Below are 15,966 nucleotides of genomic sequence, written 5' to 3' on the forward strand. Positions count from 1 at the left end.
CGGGCTGCACTGAGACATACAGTGGTACCTCGGGTTAAGTACTTAATTTGTTCCGGAAGTCCGTACTTAACTGTTCTTAACCTGAAGCACCACTTTAGCTAATGGGGCCTCCTGCTACTGCCGCACCGCCAGAGCCCGATTTCTGTTCTCATCCTGAAGCAAAGTTCTTAACCTGAGGTACTAGTACTATTTCTGGGTAAGCGGAGTCTGTAATCTGAAGCGTATGTAACCTGAAGCATATGTAACCCGAGGTACCACTGTATTGTTGAAGCAGAAAGATACATACATGTAACAACTGTCCCTCTAGCTACATCAATACAAAAACCAGCTGTTACCCAGGCTTGTCTGCCATTCTTAAGTGATACACACAAGTCTGGAATTGGACAACAGGAAAACAACAAATTGTTCTCGTATTCACAAAGATAGTGATTAATTTAAGGTCATGCTAGTTGTTTTTTAAAAAATAATGGCTGGTTCTTGTTTTTGCATAGAAAGGGGAATCATTATTGTATGTTTCTGCTTCTTAAGACACCTCTAGGCAACCTGATATCTGAGCAGCATCTAAAACACACACACCCTTTTGAATGTTTGCTCCCTCACTTCATCATAAGCCCCTTACAAAATGCAGACAGAGGTGGTCGCACCACCAGCCAAATATATATATTCTCCTCCCCACCCTTTTTATTTTTCCTTTTGCTTGCCATCTAGCCTGTTGAAGAGCTCTGGAAAGCTTAAAAGCTTGCATATGATTTTGTGACATTTTGGTTGGCTGTATAAAAGGATTGCCCAAATGTGGAATTTTAAACGCATTCATCCACTTACACTGTGCTGACTGCCCACCCCTGCTGAAATCTACAAAGTTAGGAGACGTGAATGAAGAATGAAGACTCTGTGAAAACATCAGGGAATAAGATTGTGATAAAGTGAAAATAAATTTGAGATACAGTTTATAACAGGGATATAGAAATCCAGGCACCCACTAGCTACTCGTACCCTAGAAAACGGAATCTGACTTTCTACTACACAGGTCTGGAAGCAGGATTTTTCACCTATATGGCTCCTAATAAATCTTCTGGCTCCCTAATTTTGCAAAAATTGTTTGCACTCCTGTATTCTCCCATCATTCTTGGAAAGAACTCTAAAATGTGCAAACCAGCTTTCCCTAAACTCAGACTCTTCCCAGTCTTGCGATTGGCTAGTCCCTTTGCCTTCCTGTTACCTCTGTCCAATCACATGCCAAGGTTTGTAACGATATATATGCCACAGGTTATGAAAACAGCAGGAGTCTTTTCCAGCTGATTTATTCCTTGCAGTGCACGTGGAAACTGATCCTTAAAAAGAGAGAGAAGATGGTACACCTGAAGTTTAATGGAACACTGAAACAAGCCAGCATCCCACTAAATTATCAGGCAAGAGCTAGCTACAGTTTTTCCCCCTCTTCCAGTGGAAAAGAAAAAAAGGGTGATGCAATTAGAAATGTGTGGGTCTGGGATTTAAAAATATTTAACAATTATTCCCATTTAAAATAATTTTGGAAGAAAAATATTTTATACTTTGGGAAATAGTTTTTGACATTTTGGGGAGTGGAGAAAGAACAATGGACCGTTTACAGGTCTACACCGTAGATTAATGAATCTAATTGAGTCTGTAGGGAAATGTTTCAGTTTAACTACTGGAACTAATTTATACATTCACTACATCGTAATAAGTCAATTTAAGTTTCTGGAAATAAAACTGGATATCCTGGGTATAGATTTGAACTATAAATTTCTGCAAGAAAGGAGTCTGTGTTCATTATACATTGTAAAATTACCATATGGACCTGTCAACACTTCTTAGCACAGCTTTGTAATAATGTCATTTAGTTTAACATTGTAATGTGCCGGCTGAATTAATGTGTATGACAAAATGAATGCCTCCCAACCAGTGGTTTTGAGGGAAGTTTGGAACTATGTATTGTGGTTATACAGACAAATCTCTCCTTATTTACAAAATCAATACCTACCCTTTGATCGAGCATGATTTGTGTTATTTTGTTTCTCTTCCTGTACCAGCTTGAGACCCTTCCATTTTTGTCTCACAACCAAAAGCCAAATCTGAATAGTTGCCAGACGACCAAAAACATGCACATAATCAAAGTTCTGAATAAATGAGATGCAATTTTCTCATGGCTAACTCACAGTCATAAGGCATGGAAAATACCCTATTAACTCAAAATACAACTTCAGATGATTTAGGCTCCAGCAATGGGTGTTTCAACTCTAGCCTTCTCTTTGTCTAGATATGCTTCCTTACACGTCAGTCATTGCTAGGACTTCATTGACTGGCTGAAAATGCTGAAAGGTGGGTGCAGGCTGGTTTCTCAGAAATCAAACTAAGGTAATGAAGTTTGCATTTTTTGCATCGTATCTCAAGTTCTACAAAGACTAAAGACTTGCTTATCTTCAGGTGGGGGAAAACTGAGAAGCCAAGGAATGCTGCTCAACCTACTCACCTAAACCACAAACACCCATAAGTGGGGGGGGGTCAGAGTTCAGAATACCACAAAATGTATATTTTCTATGGAAGAAGAAACTTGATGCTTAAAAATCAAACAAACCACAAACACTTGACAGAATGTATCTAGTCAGCAAATAATATTTCTCTGACCTGAGCCATGCTGATCAAGGTAAGGTTCAGTTCTTTCCAGCTTGGTCTGATATTCACAGCAATCACTAGAAAGTGAGAAAAACACCATCTAGGCCTCTAAAAGAAAAACATCACCGAGCATGTGCAGCTCAAGTATCACAACCTTCTAAAATTCACTTTGCCCCCAGATTCGTGGTAGCGGTGGTGGACTAGGAAAGATAGGGTCTAACTAGTATTTGCTGGTATAAGCTCTGCATTAGATTCAGTCAGTTTAATTGCACCACAGAAGTGCCTGCCTCATATATTGTTCAGCCTTGATATAATGGAATGGAAAATGCCCAGCAAATTTTAAAGGAACTATTGGAAAGACTATTCAAGGCAGCAGAGATATGAGATGATCAGAGCCGCCCTCCCGAACTTGAAGCATGGGAAGTCCCAACAAAAAATTTATAATTTAGGCAGAATATTTGGACTATTTGATATGTATTTGTATAATCTGGAACATTCAATGTGATTGGATTGGATTGTTAAAATGGGGAACTTAATAAAAAAAAAATTAAAGAAAATTAAAAAGGAAAATGCCCAGCAAATACAATGGCCAAATGGTGTCACTCATATTCTGGTAAATTGGTAATGGTAGATATGCTATTGATAGCCTTGAATTTGGGGTACACCAATTGGCCACAAATACCAAGCGCTATACCAAGCATCTTTCTAGAGTCGGGAGGGGTTAATCTGTCGCCCTCCATATTGTGGACTCCCAACTTCCATCAGCCCCAGTCAGCAGCAGCGGAGCATATGCCCGTGCTGCCCAGGGCGGGCACGCTCCTGAGGGAGGTGGAGGGTGCCCTCCCAGGGGCGGGATAGCCGTTTGGGTGCACACGCCCTGCAGCCGGGGCAGAGAGAGACACCCTAAGAGGCAGAGCAAGCCACCGATGGCGGACATTCTGCGCACCGTGCGCCCGCTACTCCCAAGCCTCTCCCAGCTGTCAAAACGAAGGGGGAAGGGGGAATGCCGCCAATGTCACCCCCCTCAGCAAGGACACCCAGGGCAATCTGCCTCCACCGCACCCCCTTTCACCACCCCTGCCAGTCAGCATGGACAATGGGCACAGGTGATGGTAGTTGTAGTCCAACAATATCAGGAAGGCCTCAGCCTCAAAATTTCGTTCACACAACCAGAATACCTTCCCCCACTAAACTGACAAGCAGACTGTTAACATGGGGGGGGGGGAGCTAAAAAGAGGTTTGTGGTTGGCATAGAAGACCATCGAATGAAAAGCCTGTCTGGGTCTACTTGCACTGTATCTTTCGAGTCTTGGATTACAGCCAAGATGACTAACTGGACCAACATAACTCAGTTCTCCTCTTGAGGCTGACAAAAAAAACCCCACTCAAGTCAGCAGACAAATTCCAAATAATTCAACAGGCTTGGGTCCTTTATGAGCATTCTTATTATATGAAAGCACTATTGTGAAATATTTGACATTTCCTTTCATTATTTGCCCTCAACGTTGATTTTAGGATTCTGGCTGTAACTCGCATTGTGGTCAATTATCTTGCAGGAGGATCCGATATGGGAGGACGGCAAGATTTTATACCTTGTGAAAACAAACCAATGTGCTTTGTGTTGACACAAAACTAAAATAATATTAAGTGTTCATTGTATGAAACTCATTAAATACACAGTTAAGGATTAAACATCTCATGAAATGTTGTATTTCCATCGGATGTGTGAAGCTGCACACACACCAAAAAAACCTGTCTGCAGAAGCTTATGGGGAAAAAGTAATCTAAAATGCTTTTTTCACAAATATTGTGTCTTATTATGCTGTCTTTAAATGGTGTGCTCCAGTGTTGTCCCGTTTGCTGCGGGAAATTTGAGGCTTGGAATTTCAGATAGTCATTCATGATTCTTCTGTAGCCAGTGGCAATTCCTCCAAAAGAATAAGGGGGGAAAGGAAGGAGAGGGGGGGGGAGGAATTGTATCCTAACTTCTGAATATTGAAAGAAAACTTAATATGCTACAACACAGGTATAGAACAAGCCTGCACAACTTTCAACACACCAGTTGCTACCTGTGATTCCTGCATTGCAGGGGGTTGAACTAGTTGACCCTATGGCCCCTTTTCCAACTCCACAATCCTATGATTCTAAGTTGAGCGCAGACCACCAGCACCTATGTTGCAGCTGCTTAACAACACTGCATTTCTTTTACAGTTCTGGGTAGGAATTGAAAACAAGTTTATTATCGTCTGAAAAGGCTAACTTACATGGCTGAGACGAGCTGAATTCAGCTTTGTAGGTAACATCATTTGCGGGTGGTATAGAATAACGTTGATAGTGTCAATGCTGCACAGGGCCCAACCTTGCAAGGTGTTGACCAATTTCTGGGAGGGGGCAAGTGTACTCAAAACTACATTCAATTCCCAGTGAAGCCTGCAGAGTTCGAGAGCACTCATCACTTCCAGATGTTAGGTCGCATAGTGAGTGATCCCGAAAATGCTGACAGCCACATCTACACAATCATAATTGTAGTGCCTTTACAAATTCTTACAGTGCAGTGATTTCACCTTTATGCAAATGATCATATAACGATGCAGTTTGAATGCTCCCAGCACAGCAGCCAGGTGGAGAGATACCTCTTTCTGAATTCCTCTTTGTTACATCAGAAAATTATGGTAATGTGTACTGCATTCTTAAGGAAATGCTTCCTTTATGGATCTCAGAGCTATTATGGCTAAGGAGCACAGTTCCACAGAGGGCCGGGGGGGTATTTAAACTGAGTGTAGATTTTGGAACCCCAAACAAGATTTTCTCCCAAGGAGTCCTATTCATGTAGATTTTATTTTTAAAATGTATTTTAAAATACACTTTCTGATTAAAAGTCATGGTTGTGGCTAAGAAAACATTGAAAACGAGATAAAATTGTTGCTTTAAAAAACCCAACCACACCTAATTATGTAGACAAATGAATCAGAGCATCAAAAACAGGTGGCCCTGTTTACATTTTTAAACAGGGCCACCTCCAAGATCTCTGGAGTACCTGGGCCTGGTGAAGAAGAAGAGAAGAAGAGTTTGGATTTGATATCCCGCTTTATTACTACCCTAAGGAGCCTCAAGTGGACGCGGGTGGCGCTGTGGGTAAAACCTCAGCGCCTAGGACTTGCCGGTCGCATGGTTGGCGGTTCGAATCCCCGCGGCGTGGTGCGCTCCTGTCGTTCGGTCCCAGCGCCTGCCAACCTAGCAGTTCAAAAGCACCCCCCGGGTACAAGTAGATAAATAGGGACCGCTTACCAGCGGGAAGGTAAACGGTGTTCCGTGTGCTGCGCTGGCTCGCCAGATGCAGCTCGTCACACTGGCCACGTGACCCGGAAGTGTCTGCCGACAGCGCTGGCTCCCGGCCTATAGAGTGGATGAACGCACAACCCTAGAGTCTGTCAAGACTGGCCCGTACGGGCAGGGGTACCTTTACCTTTAAGGAGCCTCAAAGCGGCTAACATTCTCCTTTCCCTTCCTCCCCCACAACAAACACTCTGTGAGGTGAGTGGGGCTGAGAGACTTCAGGGAAGTGTGACTGGCCCAAGGTCACCCAGCAGCTGCATGTGGAGGAGCGGAGATGCGAACCCAGTTCACCAGATTACGACTCCACCGCTCTTAACCACTATACCACACTGGTGCCTAAGTGCCAGCAAGGGAAAAAGTTTCCCTTGGAAAGGATTTTGATCAGTTTGGTGCAAGTGGAAAGTTGGGAAAGCACTCCAGCACTGGCAGGAGGATATTCGACAAGCATTCATACCGACGCATGGCAAACACAAGAAACACAGTCTTACTTTGAAGCAAATCTTGTGGAGCTCGATGGCATTTACCCCGTACCAAGGGTGATTAGGATTGTCATCCTAAGACCACATTACAGTTCTAGACGTATTTACTTGGAAGTAACCAATCAAAGTAAGCCATACAGAGAGAGGGAGCGAGCAGGGGAGCCGGGGAAGGAAGGCTGGGCAGCCAGGTGGCAGGAAGGGCCGGGGAAGGAAGGCTGGGCAGCCAGGTGGGCAGCCAGACATGCACACACCACACACTTACATGCGCCTGCCGCAATCGCTATGCTTTCCTTGCTCATCCTGGAGGCAAGCTGGAAACAGAGGGCGGTACCTGGCTGTGGGGAGGCAGGAATGCAGGTGGGTGGGGGAAGCCAATATTGAGGGGGCTGTGCTCCCAGATGAAAATTATTGGGGAAGGGGGCCAAAGGATCCCAAACTAGATTTGGCACCTATGCCCTCCAGCACTGAAGTGGTAACACTGATTTCACGCACCTTCACACAGATCTGGGAAATCTGGAATTTCAAATATTGTTGACCAGACAAGATTTGCATATTACAAATTTCAGGTGCACTGGATAAAAGAACCGTGAAAAAAACAAAAGCAAAAGGGGGGTGGGAATGAAGGAGTCCACATTCCAACCAATGGAGGTGTATTAATTTTGTTTTTCAATTACATTTGTGCACCCCTCCTGAGCAATACCATTTCAGTTGTTACATTTTCCCTAAGCTTTTGCATCTAGAAAAACAAAGGAGGGGCGATATTATTTAGAAATTTACGTGCCGCCATTTGGCAAAAGGCCACAGGACATTTTACAGTGTAACAACAACATAAGAGCCATACAACCCAGTAACTTTACAAACACAACCATTTCAATACAACTAATGAAAGCAGCAATGTCAAACTAGACATTGGAATCAGACCTTCATGTGCTGAAAAAAGAAAGAAAACATCTGCCAAATACTCTGCATCATAGAGAGTTATTAGTATATGGATTTAGTTACTGTAGTTAAGTATGTTTTGCTATTCAGGGCATGTCTTACCATCAGGGTTGCTATTAAAAAAGATGCAGAGCCCTCTTGTTACACATCAAGGGGGCACTCATCTGCATACGCCACTTGAAGGGAAGCTCAGAGCTGTCGAAAGGCTACTTCTCAATTCCCCAGGTGTTTTAAATGACCAAACAACCTGAGCACTGAAACTGATTTTCTAAAAAAAGAAAAAAAAGATGTTACTATTTGCTACTACGTAGTTCTAGATAGTGTTTTTTCTCCCATGAAATCTGAATTCATTGCAATGTAATGGGGAGTCAACACAAATCTCTTGATGAGTTGGCCACATTTTGTTGGGCAAAAGAGTCTGTGGACTCAGGAAGTGGCTGTATCAAAAACAGATTCCCTTCCTTCCCCATATAAGGGTAGATAATTCTATGGAGCATTGCTTTTCTAGATGAGCAAGCTTTGGTCGTATTCAAGGGTTATACTATTCCAGTGGTCCAGTTTAGCTTGCACATTCCTCCCTCTCGTGTGTGTGTGTGTGTGTGTGTGTGTGTGTGATAGGCACCCCAAAGGAATTTACAATAATACAAATGCATATGAAATTTAATAAACAATGCAAATATAAAATATTAACACAGCAATCTAACCCCACTTATGTCAAGTTGGTGGATTGAATGGAGATCTGCCCAACTCTCCCATCTATGCCAGCCTCCTAGCAGCTGCTCCCAAAAGAATGATGTGAGCACCAGCCTGTTGGTGCTAGCTTCTCCCTTCCACCAACTGGAGGAGGCAAGAGGGAGATCTACTAGTAGTATCTCCATGGGTGGGGGCCAGTGGAGTGCCCTAAAATGGGGAATTTCAAGGATGGAGCATGGGGCTGAGCCAGCTATTATGTGATGACATCGGGCTCAACCCAGATCTAATTACTTGTGCAGTCTGGAAGCAGCACAGCAATCGCTCTGCATCAGATCCAGTTGTCCTGTCCCGCTCCTTCCACCATGGCTGCAGTTGAGTGGCATGGCTGTGGATGCAACTCCACAAAGCCCTGCTGATGCAACCTCATCTACCCTCCTTGCAAACAAATCAGAATGTATGCTCACTGAATAGCTAATGTAGTCTGACCTCCCTGCATGCAAAACAGGATGAATGCTCAATAAACCAGTTGTCCAAACGTGATCAAAGAGTGTCATTCAAAAGAATGTCATGGAAAGCAACACAAAATATCTACACCTCCCCACAAGGATGAACACCAGTAGCCACTAGAAGCCTGGCCATCAATGTTATCCAAATACTTGGGAAAATAAAACACCTTTGCCTGGTACCAGAAAGATGACAAAGTCAGTGCCAGGAGACCTGCCTTCAAGAAGACATTCCACAATCAAGGGGTAGCATAGAAAAAGGCTCATTCTTCCATTACCACCCTCCAATTATCTCTTGGACTGGATCTTGATCTCAGAGTCCAGATAGGTTCATTGAGTAAAGGCAGTCCTTGGGGTGTTGGCATCCCAAGCTGTGCAAGTCTTTATAGGTCAGAACCAGCACCTTGAATTGGTCCAGGAAGCAGTGCAAGTGGGCCAGGACTGGAGTTTCATGTTCAGACTTGTGAAATCCATTCAGTAATCTGGCTGCCACATTGTACACTAGCTGCAATTTCCAGTTGGGAACAAACTGCAGATTCTTGTCACACTGAATATTGAAAACTGTGGTTTGTTCAAACTAGAATAAAAAAAACACACCACAGATTGATCCTGGTTTTATTGAATCATGGTTTGAACAAATCATAGTTTCTCATATTTTGACTCTGGGAAACTCTGGATTGTTCCAGGCCCCAAACGGAATTTTTATTACACATTTTGGAATGGTTTCTCATTTGCTGGGAGCCATCATGAACACTGTGATCACGAAAAGAAGACAGGGTATAGGTTTTCTTAAATAAGTAAATGTTTTGGAGGAAACATGCAGTGACGAAATGTGAGCATGAGGTAAGCAATAATATATTTTCCTGGGTGGGGAGGAAAGAGAGGACTCAGTATTGGAATGGTGTTTTGGCAGCAGTACCATGTCTCTGCATAATATAGTTACTCCTCCAGGAACCCCAAGCCCATCACTCACTGCAATTTGATGACAGTCTTCCATTTAGGCCTTTTATGAGGAAAATATATTTCATTGCAGTTGGCAAAAGAAATGCCCGCTTCCTAATGCAATATCATTTTCTTCTGGAATGAAGCAAGTCTGTACAGTTTAACTGCTAATGTTTACAATTGGATTTGATACTGCAAGATTTCCCTTAGGATGCAGTCTTAAGTAAGGAACAGCCGAATAGCTAAGATTCCAACCTCCGTGAATTAGTGGAATGGGCTAAGTCTTGCAAACAGATAAAAATTTAAGATAGGATATTAAGATTTTTATCCAATTGCATAGATCTGTGTAGATCCAGACATATTGTGAGTTTATACAGGCAGCAACTGATAGGAAGAAATTAAATATAAACTCTGTGCCTTCTAATCCAATATCCTTCAGGACATTTTATTTCTAAGCACAGTTCTTTTATTTAACATGGACATATTGGGATTTTTAAAAAAATATTATTGTTATTATTAGCTGATTTAGCACTAAAGCCCAAATGATAAATCACAAATTAAATGCTAATGTACAGTCATTACTGAAATGTTGAATTCTGTTTTCCATCTACGGTTATAATAGTTAATGTCACCACTTGTACAATCCCGGTGGCACCAGCCTATAAAAAGAAGATGATAAAAGTTTAGAGCAAGAACTATAAATTCATCTCCTTCCCCGAAAATGAAAGGCAATTCAAGTTCAGGTAGAATATTTTATTTCACACAAACAACACCGAAAGAAATGTTAAGGATGGTTATATAGGAAGTAGAATGTTCTGCTGTTGTCACTCCACAATTCTAGATGGCATGACAAAGGGCTGAAGTCCCATTAGATTATTCCACCCCAGCGGCATTTCCAAATGCAAGAAAAATGCACTAGGTGGAAACGGTATTTAATTACATAGAGTTGTAATAGTGCAGTATCCTTGATTGTTATGCTAGGATTAAAAAAGTTAGGAAGCTGCCTTGCGCACTCTGTGTTAGACCACAGTGGCTGGAAGTTTAAGGACAGGCAGAAGGAAGTACCTCTTCACACATCACATAGATAAACTATGGAATTCATAATCGGAAGATGGAGTCATAACACTGGTCACCAACCAACTCGAATAGCTTTAAAGGGGTGGAGGTAGACAAATTCATTGAGGACAAGGATAGCCATGGGTACTGGCCAAAATGTCTGTGTACTAGCTCCAGTATTGGAAGTTGTATTCCTCTGAAAACTAGTTGCTAGGGATGGGGATGCGGGTGGCGCTGTGGTCTAAACCACTGAGCCTTTTGTGCTTGCCTATCGGAAGGTCGGCGGTTTGAATCCCCACGACAGGGTGAGCTCCAGGTGTTCTGTCCCAGCTCCTGCCAACCTAGCAGTTTGAAAGCACTCCAGTGCAAGTAGATAAATAGGTACCACTGTGGCGGGAAGGTATAGGTGTTTCCGTGCACTCTGGCTTCCGTCACAGTGTCCTGTTGCGCCAAAAGCGGTTTAGTCATGCTGGCCACATGACCCGGAAAGCTGTCTGTGGACAAATGCCAGCTCCCTTGGCCTGTAAGCGAGATGAGTGCCACAACCCCTTAGTCACCTTTGACTGGACTTATCTGTCCAGGGGTCCTTTACCTTTTTTTACCTAGTTGCTAGGGAGCACAAGTGGGGAGAGTGCTGGTGTGCTCATGTCCTGTTTGTGTGCTTCCCATAGGCATCTGGTTGGCCACTGTGAGAACAGGATCCTGGACTAGGTGAGCAGGGCTTTTCTTCCATTTATATGATCCACCTTCTGCCTATCGATGATCTTCCCACCTTCTACAGATCAATGTTTTTAATTGACACTGTCATAATTCTCCAAATACTCATACTGATCTCTCCAGCAAACCCTGACATCACACCAACTTTTACAGAAATGTGATTTATGCTCATCACCATTGAAAAACTACACTAGTACAAGATCAGAACTTCATTGGGAACTGAGACAAGTGGGTTACCCTCCTGCTCAAAGGTAAAGGGACCCCGACCATTAGGTCCAGTCGTGGATGACTCTGGGGTTGTGGCGCTCATCTCGCTTTACTGGCCAAGGGAGCCGGCATACAGCTTCCAGGTCATGTGGCCAGCATGACTAAGCCGCTTCTGGCGAACCAGAGCAGCGCACGGAAACACTGTTTACTTTCCTGTCAGAGCGGTTCCTATTCATCTACTTGCACTTGGACATTCTTTCGAACTGCTAGGTTGGCAGGAGCAGGGACTGAGCAACGGGAGCTCCTCCTGCTTAGGGTAGAACTAAAATCAAAGTAAAATTGGGCAAAGCAAGTTTGTCCTTTTCTGACTAAAGAACTGTCTCAGAACTCAAGCACGCTTCTGCAACAAGACATCACCAAATTCCCTGTCCTCTACAATCACCATGATATTCACCAGACACTCTTCAATAAGGTGCACACAGAGTATAGTTTGATAGGATTTTGGAAAAGTTCGTCAAACCATACAGTGCATGGGAAGAGCTTTAAAATACTAAACAAGTTACAAAAGGGGGGTCAATAGGCAGGCTGACTAAGCAACTCCCTTCAGTTCCAGACAGAGCCCTGAAGGCCAGATTAGGTGTGACACCATTCACACAGTGAGCAATTCTGTGAATAGCATCTCATCTACTTTGGCCCTGAGAATATAAGCAAAGAGACTTCTTTTGGAATACAAACTCATTCCACTCTCTGTGTTCTCTTTGGAAAAGCCTGTTCACATGGGCAGTTATTCTACCAGTCTTTAGTTTATTTTAGGCTTACCTGTTGCAGATCACTTTCATCTGCTTGGTTCTATTTCATCCTGGCTCTTGTGGTTTTAATGGGACTGCAATTTTAATTATTTTAAACTGCCATGGGAGGAAGCCTATTTGTCATGGCCAAAACGGTGGGACAGAACCCCATCACAAGTATAGGGATTTCACTATCATATCAAGCATATAGTGGCTGCACAAATAGGCATGGTGAGAAAATTCAGTCAGTTTTCTGCTCCCATGTTCCCCAACCAAACTAAAATATCCTTCCTAAAAGGGCAAGGAACTGCAGGATACCAACAAACAAAAATGCAAATTAAAAAATGTAAGCAAAAGAACTCCGACATGTGGCTGTGCACAGAAGATGCTGTCTAGATGAAAGCATTGTTTTCAGTGGGGTTCTCTGAGCATTGAGATGCACACATCAAATGAGCACCTAATCCATGAGGTTCCAAAAGTCAAAGGTCATCAGATATGCTCCTGGTCACATCACTTCTCACCTATATGAGAGGCTGTTTAAAAAATGGTTTGTTTTAATGTTGGCGGCTCCCACAGACCAGGTATTTTTGGGTCAGTTCTAGTGTTGTAGTATATGCTTTTAATGATTTGATTATCATGATAAGAATATCGGATTATTATTTGTTCTGATTGCTCATTAAGTTGTTTTCTCCTGCCTGAGGAAATGTAGAAAGCTCTCTTATACCCGGGCCAGACTCAGACCACTGGTTGATCGATATCAGATATCTCCAGGATATCAGAAAGTGGACTTTTCTAGCCCTGCCAGTGATTGAACTGGGATATTTTGCATTCAAAGGATGTACTCTACCAATGAGCTATAGTCCTTCTCTAAAAAAAAACATGATCAGGTAAGATTGATGGGTAAACCAGTAACAATGAAAAGCTGTAACAACTGCAGTTAGTGCTAATTTGCAAAACAATATTTAAAAGGTCCCTGAAAGTAATTTCAAAATCCTTCATCCTGCTATCCACTTTGCATTTACCATGGTTACAAATAATATCTAGTTCCAAATATATATGATTAAGATGGTTGTGACATATGACTACAGAATCTTTATATCATATACTTGTCTGCTCTTGTGAAAGAGTTCTCTGGCATGGTACTGGGGGGGGGGGTTGTGGATTTATGTTTCTTTACAAACCCCTCTTCCTCTCCTTAGGAAAAAAAACTGTTTAAAAAGATTTCTGCATAAATACAATAGCTCCCTCTGCAGGTCTTGAAAAAAAAATCAATTTAAACCCCATAAAAACATGTATCCATCACTATGGTACTTTTAATTAAAGTAGACGCTAATAATGTGCTATTCATTCCATGCTAATTGCAATTTATTTTCACACAGATTAATGCAATATATGAATGTGATCATTGCTATGAATTTTATTTTGTGTGCTAGCATTGTATTCAAATCCACTTTCATTTTGAGAATGCTAGATCTCCTTAACCACTACTCCACTGACTGTGTTACTTGTGTCAAAATGTGTTGTTCCGATTACAAAATGTATTTTTCTTAACTCTTTGGCTGCCTGACCATCAACATGAGTTCATCTCTGGAAACAAAAGGCCCAAGTGTAGTTCCATGTTCATTCCTTTGTATGTCGTATGCAAAACAACCTCTTCACCCCTTTATTAACATGCTTTGATTTTTGCTCTGAACCAAGAAGACTGAGGACTGTGAAAATAGGCTTTTACATGCATAGGGCATCAGCTGGACATGCCATCGCCACATAGACAAGTGAAGATTGTGATGGTGGGCACAGTGTGCCAGTGTGCCATGCCACGTGATAGACAAAATTGCTGTTATTTGCACTGGCCTTTGGGAAAGTGGCAACAGGAAATAATTTCACAGGTAAAGTATTCTGGAAAGTTGAACTAATTCAGCAATGGGGTTTTTTTGGGGTGGAAATAGCCCTCCTTTTAGTGTTCTCGTTGATATTAACACTGTTCTATAGGACCAAGTTGCACAGTAGATTGGCATGGAGTTTTCACCAAAGAAAAGTGATACCACATGGGTAAGTGAAACTGCACAGTATGAGGAGAGAAAGACCAGTGTGCTATGCAAACAGGCTGCTTTGAGAATGGCCACTTACGCATTGCGCAAACAAATGCCCCCTCCCGGCAAAAAGAAGTACATCACCAAAAAGAGACAGCAAAAGAAGACACAGATTTGCATAAAGCTTATATGTGCAGGTATATATGTAGAAATGCAAAATTTGACGTTATCACTTTAAATTGAACAGAAATGTAACACATCTTACCATAGTGGGGAAGTCAATGATCAGGTGACCGTTGTGCCTTTTCAGTTTGCTGCCTAAGTATTTAGTGTTGAGATAGGCCACCTCAAGGAGCACCCCGCTCTCCCTTCTTATGGTTCCCAGACTGAACAGCCCCTCACACAGAGGACTCCTTGAATCAGAGGACTCGCCTCTGTAAAACAGGAGAGGAGGTGGTCCCTCTTAGCCATACTTGGCAGCAACCATCTGCCAGCACATATAGATTGCCGCAAAAGTTTTACAATGTGTTGCATTAACTAACGTTTGAAAGGGCACCCAACCGTGCTTCTGTGTATCTGGAGAGGGATGGTGGAAAAAAGACAGATGCAGATTATTATGAGGCGTTTTAAGTGTTCAGCCCAAGTTACACATTGCTATCTAGGGAAGAACCTTTTTAATTTTACATTTATGTTGTATATTGATTTCCTCTGAAAGTGTTGACAAGGGCTATTACTAGTACCTGTCTAGTTAATACTTAATGGCGGTTATGCTCCTATGTCAAATGGGAACAATCTCACCTCGCACACAACTGAACACATTTCTGCACACATATTACTTGTGCAGGGGTGGTTGTTGTTGTTGTTTTTTAATCTATATGTTCAAACCCAGTTACCATCTATGTCCATCTATGAAAAATGAAAGTCTGCAGGCAAAATCATTTCTCCATATTTATGGCAGATTGCACTTCACTATTATTAACTGAGATTTTTCTGGTGGTCTCTCAACATGTTGAGGCTGTTTTGTGAGGCTGTTTGCGGAACAGCTCGTGCTGATACTAACATATCTCTGTGGATTTGGAACAAACAAAAAAGCAAAATGTTGGGCCTAAGCCGAGATCACTCATTTGGTTTCAGTTGGGGTTTTTTCTTCCCCAATCAAAAAGCACCTCTATTTTTTATAATGACTTTTGGCACCTCTCTCGTTTTCTTGCCGTGGGAGGGCAGGCATTCATTTCTCACTTCCAATAGGCCAGAAGCCATCCAAGCAAGCCCCAAATGGACAAATGCCCAATGATGGATGTGTTCTGCCCCTGAAGTAGCCCATGTGATTGTGGGCATGGCTAAGGACATGACTTCTGATTGGCTGGTGAAGAGCACTTCCCAAGGATGTAAACAGACAGGCTACTGGTTCCTATAAAGCTCAGTCAAACCAGTTCTCCTCTCAGTATGGCCCTTAGGGACTACACAGCTCATGCCTGATTTTCTTCCCTCCCCCCTTTTAATTAAGAAGTATGTAGCCATTTTTGTTAGTAATGCCTGTGAGTGCTCCTGTAGGGAGAGCAAAAGCATGCCAAGATAAACGGAATGTGTTGTAGGTGTTAGGAAGACGAATTAATTCTGGATGAGCCAACCTCAACTT

The 15,966-nt window shown here is 42.5% G+C and overlaps 2 long non-coding RNA genes across 2 annotated transcripts in view; one reads left to right on the forward strand and one right to left on the reverse strand.

Annotated features, from left to right (window-relative positions):
* LOC307220747 overlaps positions 1 to 15,966 on the reverse strand; it is a 41,040-nt gene that overhangs the window by 13,227 nt on the left and 11,847 nt on the right. The window contains exon 2 of the long non-coding RNA XR_013841076.1: positions 10,112 to 10,188. This is a non-coding gene — a long non-coding RNA (uncharacterized lncRNA). The remainder of the gene's footprint in view (positions 1 to 10,111; positions 10,189 to 15,966) is intronic.
* LOC307220762 lies at positions 1,242 to 4,316 on the forward strand. The gene is made up of 3 exons (XR_013841081.1): positions 1,242 to 1,409; positions 2,282 to 2,343; positions 4,153 to 4,316. It is a non-coding gene; the product is annotated as an uncharacterized lncRNA (long non-coding RNA).

The sequence above is a fragment of the Podarcis cretensis genome, assembly GCF_951804945.1.
Source record: "Podarcis cretensis genome assembly, chromosome: 1".
NCBI classification, from domain to species: domain Eukaryota; kingdom Metazoa; phylum Chordata; class Lepidosauria; order Squamata; family Lacertidae; genus Podarcis; species Podarcis cretensis.